The sequence below is a fragment of the Lissotriton vulgaris genome, chromosome 8 (genome assembly GCF_964263255.1).
Source record: "Lissotriton vulgaris chromosome 8, aLisVul1.2, whole genome shotgun sequence".
Classification (NCBI taxonomy): Eukaryota; Metazoa; Chordata; class Amphibia; order Caudata; family Salamandridae; genus Lissotriton; species Lissotriton vulgaris.
In genome coordinates, this window is record NC_141696.1 from 102,775,682 (window position 1) to 102,799,057 (window position 23,376).

Genomic DNA, 23,376 nt, shown 5'->3' on the forward strand with positions numbered 1-23,376 from the left:
CGCCGCCAGCGGGCAGCAACACTTGCAGTACGATCACAGCCTGTGACCCCCAGTGGCCTCTTGATGCACCTCGACCCCCTGCCCCCAGAAGCAGCGAGCTCACAGAAGGAACGGGGGCACCGCCGGCAATCCGCAGTCCAAGGCCGGGGTCCCGGTCAAACTCCTCCCGGCCCAGGTGGTAGTGCACGGCCCTGCCCACACTCTCAGCAGGTCTCAGGTCCGCCGCCCAGCACCCCTGCACGTTGTTGCGGTCAGCGGAGGGGGGAGACTCACCGCCGCTGCTGTCCGCTGATCTCCGGCAGGTCCCGCACACCCCGGGCAGGTCACTCCGTCTCTGAGGCCTACCTGCCTCGTGGCGAGCCCCGACCTCGCGTGGCACGGTGCCCAGGCTCCCGCTCCGCCCTTCCGCAGCAGTGCGTCCCGACCAGAGTTCTCGGTCGGCTAAGTCCAGCACCGAACGTCAGATCGCCCCCAAACTTGGACAGGAGCTGCAGGATAGGAAGGCCCACACTCGCTGAAATTTTCAGGCGGATACCTGCAGGCTAACAGGATAAAATCAGGATGGTTCTGACCAGGCAGCCAGAGCCTCACTAAAGTGCGGCCATTAGCTCGTGCGCCCTCTAGCGCCCCTTCTGCCCAGTGGTATTGTGTTGTTGGCTACGTGGTTGCCATGTCAGTTTGGGGTACACTGTCAGCACAGGGTGTGATGCTGTGCACAGGATAGCATGCTGGATGTGCACTGTCATGATGTATATGTGTTATTCCTGTATATATGCCCAGCTGTTTATGTGTATGGACATCCTGTGTTTGCCCGTAGTCCTGGTCCCCTGGCATACATGTGATGTGTGCTCTTGGGTGATGAGGAGGTGTGCAGTGGGAAGGGTGTGATTTTGTAGTTGTTGTGTATGTGTGTGTGCCCCTGGATTGGGATAGACACACAAGTGTCAGCCAGGAGTTGTGTGGCTGGGGCTTTGATTGTCCTGCCCTGTGTAAATTATTTGATGCTTTTGTGTGAGTTGTCTGTTGTGCACTGTGCAGTGTGTTGGTGTGTCCATGCAGTTCTGTGCGACTCCTCATTGTTGTATTTGTCACTTATGTGTGTGCAAAGTGTGTGACTTGCACATCAGTGTTGTGTTTGTTTGATTATCAATGTGTGTTTTGTGTGTTGTGTGGACTATGTGATCCTGCTGGTCATCACTGGCATTGTGTGTGACTTTCTCTAGCACTGCAGGCACATGGTACCTTTTCTCCTCCTGTGAGGCATGGTGTGCGGTGTGATGCCATCCCCTATGTGTGCCACTTGTGCGTAGACATTGTGGGTCTGCCTTGACTCTATTTGTGTGTTGGACACACCTCACATGTCTGATACTGACATGCAAATCAGTTGATTTTGATGTCAGCTATCCCCTTTGTTTCCATGTGTATGTGCCTCCCCATCTCTTCATTTGTGAGTCTGTGCCTTGTGGTGGAGGTTTTGGGCCAAGTGTGCTGTTCAACTCTGGACATGGCTACATTGTTTTCTGTGTGATGTTCTTGTGGTATTCATCAGTTTTGCTTGCCCTTGTGCACTTGAGCTGTGTGTGCTACCCAGTGCTCTGGTATTGCTGGGTGTGCTGTTGTATTCCAGAGTGGTGCATCCTGTTGTTGTTGTGTTGGGTGTCTGTGTGTTGGCTGTGGTGTAGCTTCACTTCATGGGTGTGCTGTTGTTTTTGTCCTGTGCTGCTTTGTGGTGTGTGTTGTGGTTGTGCCAGTCATGTCTGTGTGTATCTGTTGTGCTTGTTGTGCACACACTGCCTGTTGTGCGTACAGTGTTGTGTGTCTGTGTGCTTGGCATTGCCTGATGTGCATCCCCTGATGTCCTGTGGTGTTTATGTATAGTTTTGTGCAGGCATCTGTTCAGGCTACCCTGTGTGTGTGTTCTGTTTGTGGTTACACCAAGGTAGTGTGTATGTGCTGGGAAATATTGTCAGCCTTGAGGGTGTGTGGCACTGGTGTAGTGTGTTCCTTGTCAGATACTCCTGCAGTGGCTGACTCCCTGGTTGTCTGTTGTGTGGTGCATGGTGTGTATTGTGCTTGCTTGTACCTTTGCTTGTTGATGTGCATGGGGATGTACAGGATGGGCATATGGCATCTAACTAGATAGTGTGTGTTGATGTGTAGTTGGGGGCGGTGTGTCCCTGTGGTGTCAGTGCCCTGCCCATGCCTTGTAGTGGCCCTGCCTTCTGCATTGTGCGCATGTGTTGACCACGGCGGTGATTTGACCAGGAGCAGGACGTTGCTGCTAGTTCGCGGTCGATGTGTGTCCCGGATGCAGAGGGGTGACTTGTTGGCAGGCGGGTAATATAGGGGTGCCCTTGTGGATGTGTTGTGACCCCCAGCAGGGTGTCTGTGGTGGAGTTGGACCCTGTGTTGCGCCGTGTGTTGTGTGTTATATAGGTGTATTTGCGTACCTGCGGCGGCCCTGTTGATGGTAGTGCAGTAGCAGGTACATGACCGGATGCAGGTGGAGGGCTGGGTCCATGGCGTTCATGGCCGGGTCTCGGCTATAGTGCTCCGCTATCGTCTTTCCGCCGGGTCTGGTTATGCGGTGTCTCTGCAGCGGAGCGTCTGCCTGTTTGGGCCATCCTAATTTGTGGAGCGGTGCGGACGTCATTCGGCACGGCGGTGAGTCTCGATTGGCTCCCACCGCCGTGGCGGGCGCACTTTGATGGTGGTGCGCGTCGCTCCGTGGCAGACGGGAAATGAGCTATGTTTTACTATACTGATATGGCGGACGTGGGTTCCGCTGTTCGTAGGCAGAAAAAGGCATTTTCCGCACCACCAGCACCGCGGTGGTGCCACCGCCCGACATCCTAATGGACCCCTTAGTGTTCTTGTCATGAAAACTGTTGTAGGACTTCTCGATGGTTTTAAAATGGTTTAATCTCTACTGCTCCTCCTTAGAACCCTCTTTCGCCCTCACTACACGGTGCAAACGCTTAAGCAACTCAACATACTCCCCCTTCCAGATGTGCTCCTTAGTAGACATCATGAAATGCACACCCAAAGGTTTCGTAATCCTCATATATGGCAGCCGCTTAATCTTTAGTTCTTTACTCTCAGGCTTCGCTGCACCATCCCTGGCTGCCCCATCACCCGCTGTGCCAGCCTAGCTTGCTGCCCCGCCTGCTCCGCTGCCCCAGCACCATCTGCTCCAGACCCTGAGGGCCCAACACCCGCCGTCCTGTGGTCGTCCTCCTGTACCTTCCCACCAGGCCCCACCACCCCATCATCCGGGCCCACACCTTTATCCACCACATACATGCCCTTCCTCAGATGATCCTCCACGTCCCCCACCTCTCCCCCACCCCCACTGAAACCAAGGACGCCACACGCCGCTCTCCACGCCTCTGGTCCAGGGACGCTGTCCTCGTCTCCCAATAAGAGGCCCGGGCCGTCCTCTCCCGCGGGCCCCATGACACCTGCAAAACTCTACGAACACCTTTACTCAGCCCACCACCACCCTCACCATCGCTCAGCTCTCCTTCTTCCAAGCTATCCTCATCTTCAATTATTTGCACCCTGCCAGTCACATAACCCCGGACGGCCGGCGGCGCAGGCTGCACCCTGCCTGACAACAGCCACCACATCATGCACCCCTCCTAAACCAGTAAAAACATCCGATGCTGAGCTCCTCTTCTGGCTGTGCCCCCCAAGCTGTAGTGGCCCTGAGGGTGGAAGGGTCAGCAAGCCCGCCACGGGCCTACTTCTGCTGGCCACGATGGGATCTCCTGCTGGTGCCGGTCACGCTGAGGGAGGATCAGCCCTCCCTTCACCTGATGGGCTGTCCCTAGCCCTGCCAAGTCAGGATCCCCGCGGCATACGTCCTCCTGAAATAGAAACAGTAGGTCTGGTGTGCTGGGTCCCTCAAACTGAGCCTCACCACCGACTCCATAATGCCCACTGCTCCACGCGCGCCTACCGCCCATGCCCCCATCCTCCTACTGACCCCCTTCCCCACTCTCTCCCTCCTCATCCTCGCTCCAGGCCAGACCCCCAAACTCGGCCCCCGGCATCCAAAAGGGCCCCCCCCCAACACCCCAATCCTGTCCTCCGACTACCCCCCTGCCCTCTCACCTACAATCCCCAAAGTCCCACCCCGCCACACGGGCCCGCCACGTCCCCGTCTCCCTGAGCCGCACCCCCAACCGTCCCTGGCGCATCCTGCACCCCTTCCACCAAAGAGTCGAAAACATCCAGCCCCTTCCAGTCCTTCCCGCTGTCATCGGAATCCAAAAGCAGTGGGGACATCCCTTCAACCGCTGCCCACCCACTTCCAGATCCCCCACACTCCTCCCCCGACTTATCCCCTCTACGCCCTTCCCGTACCCCCCCTGCTCCTCAACCGTCAAATCAGCCCCCCATCCACCTATGCCCACCAAAGGTCTCCCCTTTCCCTCCTTTGCCCTGCCCCCCAGAAGCCCTCTGCCTCCCCATTGTTACCGCCTGAGTCAACCCCCCAGGGTGGAGATGGACTCTCTTGCCTCCCCGTACGCCCCCCTGAAACTATCAAAACTGACCCCTTCCCCCCTCTCCCCCTGTGGGTCTTGCTCCCCGCACCCGCCTTCCCAGACACCCCGCCCCTTCGTGGCCGCTCCCGAGTGTTTGGAGCGGCCAGAAACAGGGGAGACGCTCTTCGCTCCTCTCCCCGCCTTGCGCCATTCTGCTTCTCCCACGCCACCTGCCGCCCGCCGCCCACACAGATGCTCTTGCGGTCTGCCTCGGAGCACCGCGACCGCCTCCCGCCGCACTTCGACCGCGCCTGATTGACCGGGGCGGTCAGAACACGGCTGACTGGTCTGCGGGGAGACGCTGCCGGCGCTCCCCGCCTCCCGCTGCATCGCGACCGCCCCGATGGACCAGGACGGTCATGTCACGGCTGCCCAGTCTGTGGGGGGACGCTGACTGTGCTCCCCACTGCGCCTTATTCCCGCCCTCTACCCGGCCCCCTCCCCACTACCATCAGCAACCAGGGCTGCGCCCCCGGAATCCGTGCGGCCCTTACTCCTCACCTGCACTCGGGCCATCTTGCGTGGTGGCGAGCAGGCCAAAATGGCCGCCGCCACGCCAGCAGACGCACGCCTCACCCTGAGGGCCCACCAAGAGGTCCATCCGCCCTGCTTCACTAAGCAGGTGGATGGCTTCCAACACACGGATGTCCTCACTAGCCATAACTTCGCCAAACAAATGCTGACAAACGAACAGCAAAACCGCCTCAATGCCGCCAGAAAAAACCTGCCTACAGCGCTCCCAGCCACCACCAGAACCTAAAATGGTGGCAGGGACAGCGCTAACCCCCACTATATTGCTTTGGGTTATATTTAAAAAATGGGCTGCCTTTGGGCTACTCCCATGCCAGCCCAAAGCCGCAAAGTGGCTGTTCCCTGCTCTCCCCCTCCCCCTCTCAAATCTGCCCGCAAGGCAGACCTCGAGATGCTCGGCTGCCCCCCAAAAACCCCTTCTTCTGCTCTTTATTTAGTGTTTTGGGCCATTCTGGATAGCCAGGATCACCGTCATATGCATTTCGATAGAGGCTGGTAGCCGCCGCCTTGCGAAGAATTGTTTATGTTCGGCGAGGCGGATCTGGGTGGGAGTGCCCCATCAGCAGTGGCGTTCCCTGTTAATTCCCCGGTTCGATATGTACAGTAGGCCGAAATTATCTTGTAACACTTATACTGACTGTTTAAATACAGTTTCGAAATGAGCAATGTGGTCATAACATTTCATGTACAGAGCGCTTATTATGTAGCCACAGAATGTATGTTCACTACAATTATACGACCTTTGAACCCGTTTTCACTGAGTTAGTGAACACATACAAATTTGTTTGTATTTCTCTTTGGTATGTGACAGTTAAACCCGTAATTTCTTGCGAGTTTATTTTTACCATCAAATAATCATTTCTTCTAGAGCAGAGCTCACGTCCTGAGCAGTTGCCAGGTGAGGTTAGGTGATTTGCCCACACATACTGGGTAAGTCCTTATAATTATATTTAGTTTTTTATCCTCACTAATGTGTGTCCAAGTATTGAGGACATTGATTCATTTTCTATCACAATTTAAAAATGAGTACTGAATTTTTAATTTTGATGTTTGTACCTCTCTCTTTCCCTTTCTTCATACAGGTCTGACAATTACAACAGTCCAGAATCTGTGATCTGCTGTGTATGTTTGTATCTGTTCCATTGAAAGGTAATTACTTATTTTGTAGTTAACTTGTTACACTTATTATTTTTTCACTATTTGCAGTAGCTTATACTCGTATGTCCTGAAGAATGCTAGATACTCTGTAGGTAACAGAAGCAGAAACATGTAGACCGGCCCTCATAAACTTTATAGTTGCCGTTATTCTTTCAAACTGCACGAGCACTGTTTTTAATTCCTGACACCACAAGAGATAGATATTAAAGAGGTTTTCTCATGGTAGTCAGTTTTAATACACTTCACATTTTTTTCACTCAAGCATTGCACCCATCACTATGAATGATATTTAGCTCTTGATCTGACGGATCTTAGTGTATACAGTTGTACTCATAAAACACATCCCTGAGCTCCTCCCTCTGAGGTGAAGGGGTTGTATCCCTCGTCTGTACTAGGTTTACAGCCGGGAGGAGATCCCAGATGATGAAGCATGTCACCTTTTGGCAAGTGATTGGGATTCTGTCCTTTAAATAGGGCTTTCCAGTGAGAGGTCACTGTTATAAACGCATACTTTATTATTTGGGCTCTTGTAAAGGCCACCTAGGCACCAGGTCATTCAAGAGACCCACAGATACATTTGTATTTTCTAGTTCTGGTTGGTATTATATCTGTGTTGGTCGTTAAACTTTTCCCTGGACCGTCTATCCCCTGGTTTATTTGTTAGTCTTCAAATGTACCCATGTACAATGATGATCAAATGTGATCCCTAAATATGTAAAAGTGTCAACAGTTTTAAGGGCACTGTAACCAATGTGGGCAACCGTAGATCATAGCGTACAATTTAGTTTTATTAGTTGTCAGCCCTAAGTCAGATATGAATCCCACAAAGCTATCCAGTAATTTTTGGAGTCCTCTTCCTGTTTAAGTCATAAATTCCCAAACATCTGCAAACATTAGGACCGGTATCTTATGAGTCTCTATCCTAGGATGATCTATATCAGAAGATAACAAATAATTTTTGTACTCATTTATATGAAAACTAAAAAGAAAAGGGGTCAGCATACAGCCTTGTCTGACCCCTTTTTTGATTTTGATATAAGGGGTACATTCCATGTGTGGGCCAAAACTTTTTTTTTTTTAACTCTGTTAATACAATTATGCAAACACATACATCACAAGCAGCGAGTTGTGACCATAGGTCTACAAGATGGTCGTGCAGCAACTAGGCCATACTGCAAAGTTAGACCTACAACAATAACAATGAAAGCACACAGACACAGACTCCAGTATTTCAGAACTCATTTGTCAGGACCAACCCCCTCCCCTGAACTCTGGGGTCGCCATGGCATCTTCCCATATTCCCCTTTATGACCGCAATGGGGACCAGATCTTTTCCCATTTACGGGGAAATCCCCGACCCTGGTATATAGTCTTCTCAGATAGCATACACCAATTCATGTCCTTCCCCCATCCCGCTAGAATCGGCACCCCAAGGAAGCCCCAGAGTCATACTATATTTCTCTGGGCCGCTGACAAGCCCAAGGTGAGCCTATATCTCGTTATATCTGGGTGGTGGGTCATCTCCTCATATATGTAACAAACACATCTTGGCTGATTCCGTAACCATATGTCACCGTCTAATTTGTGCAACGCAAGCTGTCAGGACTCCCAGTCATGCAGGTCACAGATTGCCCTGTGTCATTTGCCAACATCCTTATGGAGGTAGCATTAGTCATATAGCGCTGTGCGTAACCCAAAAAGGATTTGCATTTGCCAATGCTTGTTTTTATTTGCTTTTGCCAGTGTTTGTTTTTATTTACTTTTGCCAATGTTCGTTTTCTATGTTTGGGAATTTGCCAATGCTCATTGGTTTCAGGAAGCTGAAGGGCACATGTAGCTTAACAACTGCCTGCTGACATTGTTGTCATGTCGCCAGGCAGCAGAGGGCTCTGGTGGTTTCAACACGTGGATAATAATGATCCTGAGCACCTTGTTGTTGCACACGCCCGCCAACGCCCAGGATCTAGGCTATAAATAGCCTCATCAGCAAACAGGGGTTGCTTGGCTTTGTCACCGTGTAAAGGATTCCCCAGAGCCATGAAGGAATTCCCCAAAGCCTCTGCCTCGTCAAAGACCACGTGACTGCTGACAGAGGATTTCCTCTGTCTTCGAGCCTGCTCAAAGACAAGGCAAGGACATTACAGAACTCTGTCACTATGCTTGCATGAGATAAGTGTTTTGTTTGATTTTCACTTAGTCTTGTTACCCTTTAACTCCTTGTGGGGGTCACTGTTTGAAAACAATCCTACAATACTTGTGGTGCTTATTTATGGTGTTAACTCTTAGTGGCGGTTTAGCAGCTGCCTTTGACAGTTGATGCACACATTTCGGACACTTGCTTTTGATATTTGATGCACACTTCTGTGATTTTGATATTTGGTGCACACATTTTTGAAATTTGCTTTTGATATTTGATGTGTGCTTTTCTGCCTTTGATATTTGGTGCACACTTTTCTGGAAATTGCTTTTGATATTTGATGCACGCTTTCCTGACTTTGATATTTGGTGCACGCTTTATTGAAAACTGACATTTATATTTGGTACATGTGTTTTGGCTGAAATAGCGCAATGGGTGATTAGTTGAAGCGCAACACCCTGTTAGTTAAAGTGCAATGGTCTTTATGTAAAGTGCACTTGTTTTTAGTTGTTTCCTGGAGCACGTTGGTGGCGTTTTAGAAGGCAGAAGTAATCCGTGTTCTGAGAACTGAATGCAGACTTTTGCTTGAGCTGTGGAAACGCTTTCTGATGCATGGATGCATATATGACTGCTTATGCTTCAAAAAGGTGAGATGCTCTGACAGCGCAAACATATTAAGTGAATTCATAACAAAGAATACAAAGTCCAACACCTATCGTAAACTTCTGATTTATCAGCCTGACCCATTAATCCGACTTCGCCAACAGTGGGAAACAGACGTAGGCTATTTAGAGGACGATGACTGGCAGGAGGCCCTCTCCCCGGGTAGTCGCCATCCCTATGCGCCTGCGACTGGTCTTACCCAGATCCTACCTGCCCGCGCACGCGTTGGTCTCGATGGGCCGTTGGACTGACTGCGGCTGCCTCAGGGGGTGCACCGCGGAGGGCACCCTCTTTCATACTGTATGGGACTGCTCGCAGTTACAACCCTACTGGGGGGAAATAGTTTCTGAGTTGGTAAAGGGGGGGGGGGGGAAGGTATCTCATTGTCCCCACAGCCTTGTTTATTTGATGTATGGGAACCTACGGACCTGACCCAAACCGAACGTACGTGGGCATCACCAGGGTTTGCTTTGGCAAAAATAAATATCGCTCAGGGGTAGGGAACTGGTACCCTACCGAAATATTTGAAATGAGCAAAGGATATGGGCCAGGCCATGCTTGCAGAAAAAGATGTGTTGAAGTGCTGAGGGTATAAAACACAAAAGTGTCAAAGGGTCTACAAAGTCTATGTGTGGTTCATTAAACTAAAAAATCCACAAAAAAAATCTATGTCAACCCATTAAACAATTATAAAGAGACATCGATGGATAATCTGTAATCCCTGACAGGATACCCATCAGTCACCACTCGGAACCGCCCTTCATCATTTGGCATTCCTGTTAACCATATCATAGGTACACTACCGGTTGAGATGGAAGGTCAGATAGTATAACCTTTTTAAGAACCTTGTAGTGGCCAGAAATAGTTTAGAGTGTCACAAACTACCCATCAATAAAAATGAGGGTGACTGATTTGCAGTGCTAGTGAAAAGAAATGTGATTAGTGAAAAAATAAAATTGGGTGAGGGAGCAGGACTACTACTACTACTAAACTGAGAAAAATCCTAATTTTAAGAATTTCCGTATTCACAGAAGGCATTTCGGAGTCCTAAAGTTAGGAGTCCTAACTTTACTACTACTAAACTGAGAAAAATCCTAATTTTAAGACTTTCGGTATTCACAGAAGGCATTTAGGAGTCCTAAAGTTAGGACTCCTAACTTCTGTGAATACCAAAAGGAGTAAGTGCCTTCTGTGAATACGAAAATGGTAGTAAGTTTAGGATTTTGTCTTAAGTTAGTTCTGTGAATCGGCCCCTTAGTGAACTAGGCATGTTAAAAGCACACAAATCACATGGTTCACTTTGGGACCCCCCCCAGAACCTTCCTATCCACACTCAGCTTGGAGTATTTTCCTTAAAGCCAGTCAAGTAATGTCTTCCAAAACAGAAAAATGGTTGGAAGAAGGAAACCCCCAAGGTGATCCATGTGACACACCCCACTGGGATTATAAAAGTAAGCCAGAGGGACGAAACAAATTCAATCAGCTGGCCCTCGTACATTGGTGCCATGCTCCAAAATATACCTCACAAGTTTAGAATCACGAATATTGATACCAATAACAGTCATCTGAGTCCACTTTGGGGGCTTTGCTCTCACATTGTACCCCGCAGACACCGTTTATTCCTCTTGAAAACACATTGCTACTTATATGCTTAAAGAAAATATTCAACAAATGGACCACCTTATTTTTTGGTTTGTTATTGTGACCCAGAGTGGGACCATTCTTTAATACAATTCCATAGGGACTGCATTCGGGAGAGAGATGAAGAGTCTGTGGATTTCCAAAGTTACACATTGCAGAGGATACCAGGTTAGATGCAGCTGAGGGGAATTCCTTGCTCCCATGTTGTGGAGCCCTAGTTGTATAAGGCTGAGCTACAGGTGCTGTAACTGAAAGGGGTGCCCCATCCCTTGTCGGCATCACATTTTCTGCAGTCTGAATTGTAATTTGTTGCCCGGTTCTGTTTTCTATTGTACATAGTACTCCACAACGGGGATTCACAGGGGCATATTTGTTAGACTTAACAAGCATTATCATCTCCTTCAGGGATGCGTCTATACTTTGGAGTGCAAGTGTCACAGAAGCCAGCAACTTTGTAAGAATGTTTTCCAAAATATGAGTCTCCCCAGGGGTTAGCTATCATTTGCTCAGTCTCTAGTGCCTTCACTGCTTGATTACTGGCAGGAGGGCCTCCACTACCATCAATAGTAACTAGGGTTGGGCGGAATTTGCGTAGTTGCGCTACGCAAAGCTCAGCGAAATGGTAAAAAATCTCAGCGAGCATGCAAAAAATTCCGCGAACACGCAGAATTGCTTGTTTCGCCCGTTCACAATGCTTTTTTCCTGTTTGCGAAAGCTGTTTGCGTGCTCGGGCAGAAATATCTTGCGAACGCTCATTTTGAAAGCGCGAACAAGCAAAAAATTCCGCGAAGTTGCGGATCGCAGAATTTTTGGCAATCCGCGTTCTCCACGGAACACGAAATTACCCAAATTCCGCAAATGCCGCGATCAGAACGGAATTTATCGCCCAGGCCTAATAGTAACATTACCCTTCTGCTTACCCATAATATATAAACTTCAGTGTGCAAATGCAGAGTCTTGGAGCCAAGAGGAGTGGCTCAGCCCAGCGTCCTCCAAGCTCTGATGGGCCTGCTCGGGACTAAAAATGCAGGTTAACCCCTTGCAAAACCAGGCTGTTTCGTGATAGATAATTTTTATGTTTCCACAATAGGTTTTGAACCCTTCCCTGTAATGGGCCCTTGGCCCACCCACACAAGTGAGGTAGCATTTTTATTGGGAGACCTCCGGAAAGGCTGAGTGGCAGGACATTTGTGCCTGTGCAGTGATCTTACAACTTTACCACACAGAAATGTGCGAAGAATTAGATTCTTCCAGCTAAATTTGAGGTTTGCATAGAATTCTGGGAGAAAAAAAACTAGGGAGATCCATGTAAACCACACCTCTTTGGACTTCCCCTGGTGTCTAGTGTGTACAAATGACTGGGTTTGATAGGTTTCCCTAGATGTATAGAGATGGTGGTATATTTAATAGGTTACAGGAGCCAAAAGGGTGATTCCACTGAGCATATATGATTCGTATCAACTCTAGTTACGGTGCAGTACGGTTGAGAGAACCACCTGCCTCTCTAAAAATTGTGACCTAAGCAACAAGAGAACATAATATGAATTCCCCAGCACACGTGATATATAAGCAACATATGGTTGTACATGCAACTTTTTCAAGGCTTTAGAATTCACTGTAGTGCAGTATTAAGTATGGCGATAATTCCAGGCCACACTTTCCTGTGGCGTGAGGTGCTAGTAATACTGCTGGGCTTCGATTGCGAAGTTTTCGGGTATCCTTTTAGAAATCTTGGATTGAGCCGCCGATCCGCGTCCTCTCCCCTCACGCCGCGTTTCCTCGTGTGCAACCATACGGAGGCAACAAAACATGTGTTGGCTTGGGAACAGTTCACTAATTAAAGCTTGAAGAAGGAAACAAAGGCCAAAGAAATAACTTGGATCCATTGTTTTGTTCTAAATTACATGTGAATAACATCTGAAATTGTTGTTGCTTATATATCACGTGTGCTGGGGCATTCATATTAGGTTTCCCTAGATGGTTGTCTAGCCCGGGACCAAAAATGCAAGTTACCCTCTTGCAACACGAGGTTGTTTTGTGATTGATAATTTTGATGTCGCCACAATATGTTTTGGGTCCATCCCTGTCTCAGACACTTGGCCCACCTACACAAGTGAGATAGCATTTTTATCAGAAGACCTAAGGAAATGCTATATGCGTGAAGTTTGTGGCTCTCTGCAGATTCCAGAACTTTCCATCAAAGAAATGTAGTGAAACTGTGCTTTTTTTGGGACACATTCTGAGGTTTGCAAGGAACTCTAGGTCAATCAATCAATCAAAAATACTTTATTCGGCATAAAACAACCATAAAAAGTACAATGTTAAAAAAGATGTCTCAAGCTTTTTAAAACCGCACTAAAAAGTCTATATACAAGCCAAACATAAAGAACGAGTGGTTCGTCTTACAAGGATCATCTCAAGCAGTTGGCATAAATTATCCTAGGTTAGAATAGTTTATCCAAAAAATATAATAAGATATTACATAAAAGAATTACAGAGTCCAGACACGGATGAGTAGATCATGTACACCCGGGGGGTACCATACCTTTTATGAATAACAAATATTAAACCCAAAGACGTTTATCCCTCCCCTCTACCAGTTCTAAGTTTCATCGCCAGTCTTAGGAAATTAACTGTGCAAAATAGCGCTAGGGGCTCTACAGACAATTTCAGGAACAATAGGGCCACCTTTGCTTGTTTAAATTTAGCGTTTCTTTAAATACCTTTTAAAAATAATCGCCTAGGGTAATTATAGACAGGGCATAATAAAAGAAAGTAAAGCGTGTCCTGCAGAGACCGTTGGTCGCAGCTGCATGGACCCTTCATCTCTAACTGCGTTGTACACCCTGTCGGACCAGCCAAAATGTGGTGGAGCAAGTTTAGCCTGAAGCGGGTCATAAGAAATCTGTCCTGGGGATTGTAAACGTAGGACAGATAAGGCTCCAAGCCCAAGCACGACTTTGTTAGCTGGTGGGTTCTCACCGATAACTTGGTCAGCTCCCTGTCTTCTCTATTTGATATTTCTCTATTTAAAAACTCTGTCTTAATGTGGTCCTTGTCCCAGGATAACAATTTTGTTGGCTGGGAAAAATATTCGGCATGGCCCAAGGCCGTCAGGTTTTCCCTGACATATTTGAGCCATGGAATATTATGGCCCTGATCCCGGGTCATACAATCCCATATTATCTGCTTACTCAGCCCCTCCTCTGGATTGAATGTCTGACATAATATCGACAGACAGAATATCGACATGCAAAAATATCGGAGCAAAAATATCGACAGCAAAAATATCGGAATCCTATCTTCATTAAGGTAAGTACAAAAATATCGAAAAAATAATATCGAAGTACAAAAATATCGGAATCAAAAATATCGTTTTTTTAAATGTATTAATAATAATGTAAAAATAAATTAAAAATACATATAATTTTACAACTATTAAATAAAAATATTAAAACAAAATTAAAACTAATACATATAAATTTAAAATAAATAAAACACTTAATAATTTAAATTAATTTTTTTTTTTCATGTAATTTATTTGATTTAATGTAATTTTTTTTTGTTTTTACCCTGTAGGCCTGTACTCCAAAAATCCAAAACTGACCCTGAACCCTAAAAATATCCCTGTACCCCAAAAACCCAAAACTGACCCTGAACCCTAAAAATACCCCTTTACCCAAAAACTGAAAACTGACCCTTATCCCTAAAAATACCCCTTTACCCAAAAACTGAAAACTGACCCTGAACCCTAAAAATACCCCTTTACCCAAAAACTGAAAACTGACCCTAAACACTAAAAATACCCCTTTACCCAAAAACTGAAAACTGACCCTGAACCCTAAAAATACCCCTTTACCCATGAATTGAAAACTGACCCAGAACCCTAAAAATACCCCTTTACCCAAAAACTGAAAACTGACCCTGAACCCTAAAAATAAAATACCCCTTTACCCAAAAACTGAAAACTGACCCTGAACCCTAAAAATACCCCTTTACCCAAAAACTGAAAACTGACCCTGAAAACTAAAAAGACCCCTTTACCCATGAACTGAAAACTGGCCCTGAACCCTAAAAATACCCCTTTACCCAAAAACTGAAAACTGACCCAGAACCCTAAAAATACTCCTTTACCCAAAATTAATTAATATTATTTAATTACCAATTAATTATTAATTAACAATAACAATAAAGTAAATATATTAGCACATTTGCTGTAATTAATTTAGTTTAATAATTAATATTATTTTTCCCAATTAATTAATTAAGAATAACAATAAATTATATATAAAAAAATTACTATAATTAATGTAATTAAATAATTAATATTAATTAATTACCAACTAATTAATAATTATAAATATGTCAAAAATTATATTAATTAATTAACTAATTAATAGAAATTAATTACCAATTAATTATTAATTACAATATGTACAAACATATATCAATTAATTAATTATTATTAAATTACTTCCCACCCTATTCCCCTATAAACCCATAACCCGCTACAGAACATATTTATCAATTAATCAATTAATTAAAAATAATTAAAAAATATTTCTCAATTAATTAATTAATAATTCCTACTAATTAATAATTAAATTCACATAATTAAATTACTTCCCACCCTATTCCCCTATAAACCCACAACCCGCTACAGTAGTAAAATACATTATTTAATTAAATTACATTAAAAATAAATAATAAAACATAATAAATACAATATAATATACACTAAATTTATTTAAAAATTGATATTAGTAACATCAAAGTTATTAATTTCGATATTATTGACATCGATATTTACAACTTCGATATTACTGATATCATACCAATATCGATATTAAGACTGTCAATATTACTTACCTTCGATATTTTGTCCCATCGATATTTAAACTTCGATATTTTTGTATATCGATATTTAAAAATCGATATTTTGTCTGTGTACCCTCTGGATTAGTCCGTATTTTAATCCAGCATGCAAGGGGTTTCCATTGCAGCCTGTCAGTGATGTGGGCCAAGCCCAGTTCCTCATGAACAGTATAAGAAGGTGTGCTCTGGGGGACCTTTAGTACCCGTCTCAAATATTTATTTTCTTCTGTTTGTAGTTTGTGTGGATCGGTGGAGCCCCAAACCTCACTGCCATATAGGACTTTAGCACAACTTACAGAGCTATACAGGCTCAGTATTTGCTCCGGGGACCAGCGGCCTAACCTTTTTTCAAAATTCATTATTGCCCCTGTTGAGTTAATTAATGTATTACATTTCTCGTCTGCAGGGGCTTTGACACTGAGGTGGCTGTCAAATAGAATCCCCCGATATGAAAATAACTTGACCTTTTCCAGTCCCTGAGTGCCTATTGTATACTTAGTTGTCCTGGTTGGTGCTTTTCCTATCTCCATGACATACGATTTGGTATGGTTCGGTAAAAGATCTAGATTATCCATAAAACGAACAAAGCCGTCTATAAGGCACTGGAGTCCCCACGCAGTGTGAGCCAGAAGAACCGCGTCATCCGCGTACAGTAACACAGGGATGCTTCTCTTTCCTATCTGTGGGCAGTCCACCCCCAATGCTACCAGCGCCTGGGCTAGGCCATTTATATGTATAGTGAATAGGAAGGGGGCCAGGATACACCCCAGCCTCACTCCCCTTGAACATGGAAAGCGTTCGGTGACGTTTACCCCCTCGTCATATCTGACCTGGGCAGAGGTGTTCTGGTGCAATGCTCTTAATATATTTACCAAACCTGAATCAACTCCCAAGGCCTCCAATAGTTCCCACAATGTCCTCCGATTTACTCGATCAAATGCTGCCGTAAGATCCATGAAAGCCAAGTACACTGTCCCCTCACTGGCCGCAGTGTACTTGGCTGCCAGAAGATGCAAATTAAGGCATTGATCTGTGGTAGAGCGGCCTTGCCTGAACCCATTCTGGGTATCAGTGATAATGTCGTTTTCTTCCGCCCAATCAGTTAGTCGGTTAAGAATAGCCCTGCCTAGGACTTTCATAGTCACATCAATAAGTGAAATGGGCCGATAACATTGTTGGCTATTTCTGTTACCTTTTTTAAATATGGGGACTATTGTGGCCGTAGACCAAGACGCTTGCATCTTTGTCTCCACTGCAGTGTTTATTACCCGGGTGAGTATAGGCGCCCAAAGTTCTTTCTGGCTCAAGAGTCAAGTCAAGTCAAGTCAAGTAATTTATATAGCGCGCTACATACCCAGAGGGTCTCAAGGCGCTTGAAGAGGGGTGGGGAATTATTTGTCGAATATCCAAGTTTTAAGTTGCTTTCTGAATGTTAGGTGGTTCTGAGTAAGGCGAAGGTGAGAGGGAAGTGAGTTCCAGGGGAGGTACCTAAGATAAGGACTTCTGTTTTGTCTGAGTTCAGTTTCAGACGGCTGTGCTTCATCCACTCGGCTACTTCTTTCATTCCTTCATGTAGGTTGGTTTTGGCGGTGTTCGGGTCTTTGGTAAGTGAGAGGATTAGTTGAGTGTCATCAGCGTAGGAGATGATGTTGAGGTTGTGTTGGCGTGCGATGGTCGCGAGGGGGCTCATGTATACGTTGAAGAGGGTGGGGCTGAGTGACGATCCTTGTGGTACGCCGCAGATGACTTCGGTGGCCTCTGACTTGAACGGTGGAAGGCGGACTCTCTGAGTTCTTCCGGTAAGGAACGAGGAGATCCATTCCAGTGCTTTTCCTTGGATTCCGATGTTTCTGAGGCATTGTAGGAGGGTGCTATGACAGACTGTGTCGAAGGCTGCGGAGAGGTCAAGGAGGATGAGGGCGACTGTATCTCCATTGTCCAGTAGAGTTCGAATGTCGTCTGTTGCTGCGATGAGTGCGGTTTCAGTGCTGTGTTTTGCTCGGAAGCCGGACTGTGAGGAGTCGAGGGATTTGTTGGTTTCGAGGAAGGCGGCGAACTGGTTGTTGACAGCTTTCTTGATGACTTTGGCCGGGAATGGTAGGAGCGAGATGGAGCGGTAGTTTTTGAGTTCGGTGGGGTCAGCTGTGGGTTTTTTCAGAAGGGCGCTGAGTTCGGCGTGTTTCCAGCTTTCCGGGAAGGTGGCGGAGTTGAGGGAGCAGTTGATGACGTCCCGGAGGTGTGGTGCAATGATGGAGTCTGCTTTGTTGAAGATATGGTGAGGGCATGGGTCTGTGGGGGAACCAGAGTGAATGGAGTTCATCAGGCGGATGGTGTCCTCGGTGGACATAGGGTTCCAGTCGTTGAGGATGTTCAAGGGGGGTGAGGGTGCGGCAGAAGGTTGGGAGGGTTGGTCTCCGGGTTGGTTGTCGAAGCTGTTGTGGATGTCTGCGATTTTGTCGTGGAAGAACGAGGCTAGGGAGTCGCAAAGGGTTTGAGAGGGAGTGATGTCGTTGGAGTTGGCTGAGGGGTTGGTAAATTCTTTGACGATGTTGAATAATTCCTTGCTGTTGTGGGCGTTGTTGTCTAGTCGGTCTTTAAGTGCAGCTTTCTTGGCAGTTCGGATCAGTTGGTGGTGTGTGCGTGTGGCGTTTTTAAAGGCGACCTTGGTGCTGGTGTTTGGGTCTTTTTTCCAGGCCTTCTCGAGGGAGCGACAGAGTTTCTTGGATTTCTTAAGATCATCGTTGAACCAGGGAGCATTTTTGCTGCCTAGTTTGTTTTGACGTTTTCTCAAAGGTGCTAGGTTGTCGGCGCTGTTTGTTAGCCATTGAGTGAAGTTAATGGCTGCTTGGTTGGGGTTCGAAGAGTGGGCAGGGGGGTTTGAATAAGCGATGAGGAGATCTGGTCGGTGGTTATTTTGTTCCAGTTTCTTCGCAGAGTAGGTTGAAGATGGTTGTGGGTTGTGGTCTTTTTGTAGACAAAGTGAACGCAGCTGTGGTCCGTCCAATGGAGAACTGTGGTGTGACTGAAGGAGATATGTTTGCTGGAGGTGAAGATGGGGTCGAGTGTGTGACCTGCGTAGTGAGTGGGGGTGTTAACAAGTTGTTTGAGTCCAAGGTTGGCGAGATTGTCCAGTAGGGTGGTGGTGTTGCTGTTGTTGCTCTTTTCCAGGTGAAAATTGAGGTCTCCCAGTAGAATGTAGTCCTCGGAAGGGAGGGCGTGTGGGGTGATGAAGTCAGTGATGTCTTCACTGAATTGTGCACGGGGTCCAGGTGGCCTGTAGAGGAGGGTGCCTCTGAGTGTGGTCTTGGGGTCGGTGTGGATCAGGAAGTGAAGGTGTTCGGCGCTAGCGAGGTTGACGTCTGAGCTGGTTGAGATGCGGATGGAATTCTTATGGACGATGGCGATGCCTCCTCCAGTTTGCTTGGTACGGTCCTTACGGATGATCTTGGTGATGTCTGGGGCTGAGGAGGCGTTCATCCATGTTTCTGTTAGGAAGGCGACGTCCGGAGAGATGGTGCCTAGTAGATTCCAAAGGTCGATGGCGTGTTTGTGGACCGAGCGGGTGTTGAGCAGGATGCATTTTAGGTGGTTGGTGTCAGATCTCTGTTTGGTGTTCGTGGATGTGGAGTTGGTCTTGGTGCCATCATACTTGCAGGAGTTGCATGTGAAGGGTCCATGGGTGTGTCCAGGGGCGGCTTGGGCGCATTTGGGGAGACGGCCGGGATTTAGGGCTACGAGGATGGAGGCGTCGTATGTAATGCGGGTGGGGTGGGTGGGACGGGGGCCAGGGGGTCTGGCGCTAGGCGCGGTCCAGGCGCGGACGGGCGTAGATGGGCTTACCATTGGCGCACCTTCGGCGCAACCGTTGCGCGTGACCGTGCGCGTTGGGTCATCAGTCTTAAGTGGAGAGTGGAGGGGCGGAGCGTGGGAGGGGCAGCTGGGAGGCGGTAGCGGGGAGGGTAGGCGGGCCAAGGGAAGCACAATAACAAGATGGTGGGCGGGGATAGAAACCGAATCTGAGGCGAAGTAAACAATCAGCAATGGCGAGTAAACAGTTAAAAGCAAGAGCAGGCTGTTACAATGTCTCTGAACAGTCGCGCTTAAGAGCAAATCATAAAGGTGCGGCGCTACGGTGTGATGCGCTATGACCAGCTGACAAAGGAAATATAAAAGAAATGCAGCAGGCTACGATACCAAGCGCCGATAGCAGGGCAATGCGCTTCAGGTGTTGCAGTAGCAGAGAGCAGGGAAAGCGCTTCAGGGAAGGCGCTATGATCGGAATCAGGAGGCGTGGGGAGCGACCGCTTTGGCACAAGTCCAGACGGTCACAGCGGTATGTAGGAGGAGGTGAGCTATCTATTCGTGGGTGGGAGGGGCAGCTGGGAGGCGGTAGCGGGGAGGGTAGGCGGGCCAAGGGAAGCACAATAACAAGATGGTGGTCGGGGATAGAAACCGAAACTGAGGCGAAGTAAACAATCAGCAATGGCGAGTAAACAGTTAAAAGCAAGAGCAGGCTGTTACAATGTCTCTGAACATTCGCACTTAAGAGCAAATCATAAAGGTGCGGCGCTACGGTGTGATGCGCTATGACCAGCTGACAATGGAAATATAAAAGAAATGCAGCAGGCTACGATACCAAGCGCCAATAGCAGGGCAATGCGCTTCAGGTGTTGCAGTAGCGGAGAGCAGGGAAAGCGCTTCAGGGAAGGCGCTATGATCGGAATCAGGAGGCGTGGGGAGCGACCACTTTGGCACAAGTCCAGACGGTCACAGCGGTATGTAGGAGGAGGTGAGCTATCTATTCGTGGGTGGGAGGGGCAGCTGGGAGGCGGTAGCGGGGAGGGTAGGCGGGCCAAGGGAAGCACAATAACAAGATGGTGGTCGGGGATAGAAACCGAAACTGAGGCGAAGTAAACAATCAGCAATGGCGAGTAAACAGTTAAAAGCAAGAGCAGGCTGTTACAATGTCTCTGAACATTCGCGCTTAAGAGCAAATCATAAAGGTGCGGCGCTACGGTGTGATGCGCTATGACCAGCTGACAATGGAAATATAAAAGAAATGCAGCAGGCTACGATACCAAGCGCCAATAGCAGGGCAATGCGCTTCAGGTGTTGCAGTAGCGGAGAGCAGGGAAAGCGCTTCAGGGAAGGCGCTATGATCGGAATCAGGAGGCGTGGGGAGCGACCGCTTTGGCACAAGTCCAGACGGTCACAGCGGTATGTAGGAGGAGGTGAGCTATCTATTCGTGGGTGGGAGGGGCAGCTGGGAGGCGGTAGTGGGGAGGGTAGGCGGGCCAAGGGAAGCACAATAACAAGATGGTGGTCGGGGATAGAAACCGAAACTGAGGCGAGGTAAACAATCAGCAATGGCGAGTAAACAGTTAAAAGCAAGAGCAGGCTGTTACAATGTCTCTGAACAGTCGCGCTTAAGAGCAAATCATAAAGGTGCGGCGCTACGGTGTGATGCGCTATGACCAGCTGACAATGGAAATATAAAAGAAATGCAGCAGGCTACGATACCAAGCGCCGATAGCAGGGCAATGCGCTTCAGGTGTTGCAGTAGCGGAGAGCAGGGAAAGCGCTTCAGGGAAGGCGCTATGATCAGAATCAGGAGGCGTGGGGAGCGACCGCTTTGGCATAAGTCCAGAAGGTCTGGGGGAATCCCATCGGGCCCGGTGCCTTATTTTATGCCAGACCCTCAATCCCCGCCTTTATCTCTCCAATGGAGAAGGTAATCTGTGATGGACTCACGCTTTATGGTTCCGCAATGGTCAGTTGTAAAGACACTGAAAGTGCTTGAGCCAGGTTTCTGGCAGAATATGACAGGCCACCTTGGGTTTGTTTAGGTCCTGAAAGCACGGTTCTTTAATAACTTTTCAGAAGGCGGTCGAGTCCTTTATCTCGGCCGCTTCTCTCAGGTTCTCCCAGGCCTGATTCTGCAGTGCGTTCTTACGGCATTTCAGTGTCTTTTTATAGTTCTCCCTGCAGCTTGACACCTTGGTCCTATCTTTAGGCACAGATTTTAGGGCTGACTTCTGTTCTCTCAGTGTGAGGGTGCAATCATGATCAAACCACCGGGGGTTGTTCGGGTCCTTATTCGTCTTACTGCTCCTAAGCAGGCCATCAATTTGTAGGGCGACACCCTCGAATACCTTGATCAGATCTGCCCCCTCCACTTCAAGATCCAAACATTTCCAGACATCGGATTCATAATGCGCCAGTAAGGTTCTGTAAAATGCTTCATTGTCAATGTTGGCCCACCTTAATCTCCTACCCTGGTCGGTGGCTTTTAGTAAAACATCGACCACCCTTCGGGGGGGATAAATTGTCAAGTTTGGGTCTCTAATACACAAAAGCAGCGGGCTGTGATAGCTAAAAATGCTAACCTTTATGTTAAAGCTTGTTATCCGACACTTTAGCGTGTGGGTAACAAAAATAAAATCGATAATTGAGTCCTTTCCTCTGCCTTTAAAAGTTGGATTAACCGTGTTGTTCCCCTCCACTCCAATCAGATCCATGGTGTATGTGAGGGCATGAATGCCCAGGATCTTACTCACCGCCCCTCCCTCCGTTGTATGATTTAAATGCCACCCCTCTACCATTGGGCAGGCCGACCAGTTTCCTCCACTATTTTTTAGAAAGGGGCACGGGTGATAGTTAAAGTCACCCGCTAGGACTATCAGAGAGCTTGGTGCCCCTGACTCTTCTATTCCTGCCAACCGAGCCCTCAATTCGGTTAAACATGAGAGGGGTTGTCTTGCAGTGATGGCATGATGGAAATTAACAAGTGTTAGATTAAGGCCCTTGTTACGGTACGTAATTCCCAGCATACAGTCCGAGGCCCATCCCAGTTCGTCCCATCTTCCTTGTAGTCTGAGATCGACATAAGTAGTCAAGCCACCTTTTGCACGCCCGAGGCTGATTTACATGCTGGTACAAAAAAACATTTTATATCCTACTAGGGCCTGGGCATTGCTATGTATCTCCCACGTTTCCTGTAGCAGGATTATATGGTATTTCTTTATATAGCATAGCCAATTATGATTCTTGGTTTTTGATGACAAACCCGCAATGTTCCAGGAGATTATTTTAATCTCTCCCACTGTTTGGCTACCTACATTATCCGTTTTAGAACAAATATGATTTCCCAGAGATTCACCCAATAATCCTGCATTTCCCACAGGGCCCCTCCCCATGGGCTCATTGACTATCACGTTATGGCTTGGGTCGTCTGGCAGTGCAAAACCGACCCTTCTGGGACTCCTGATTGGGGCAGCCCCTCCCGTATAGTGCCCTTTTCATATGTCGGCCCTGTATCAGTCAGTCTTTTTCATTTAGGGCTGAGGGACTGTTCAGAGGTGCATATCGATTGGATAGTGGGACTGTCCAGCCTTCCCAATGTGGTGCAGCCACATTCCGTCTATAGTCACCATGCGTATTCACGTGCTCCATGTCCCTGTAGAAAAAACCCAAGGGGAGCAATTTGATACTAGACCCGCCCTCATCATGGAATGGGCCCCTACATTGGTTGTGAAGAAGGTTCCTTACTAGCTCTGGGTATCTTAGATTTAATATCACGCAGTCACCAGACAGGCTCTTCCTGCTACTTCCTATCCAGGCCACCTGCCTTGCCATTAGGATATGCCTGTGATGTCTGATGTTGAGACCTTCGTTTTTGACCAACCAGTGAGCCGTCTTATTAATTAGGGCGCGCACGGTTTTCTTCCTTGTCATCCCCACAATTCGGGACCCCTGCTAGAACCACTGTGTAGGGGCTTGAAGCTGGAGGAAGACCCAAAATCGGCAGGCCCGAGTGCTTTG

General features: G+C 47.5%; 1 protein-coding gene across 1 annotated transcript in view; it reads right to left on the minus strand.

Moving 5' to 3' along the window:
• The window catches only part of LOC147693535 (ecto-ADP-ribosyltransferase 5-like), a 323,762-nt gene that overhangs the window by 263,240 nt on the left and 37,146 nt on the right, over positions 1–23,376 (minus strand). The window lies entirely within an intron of this gene.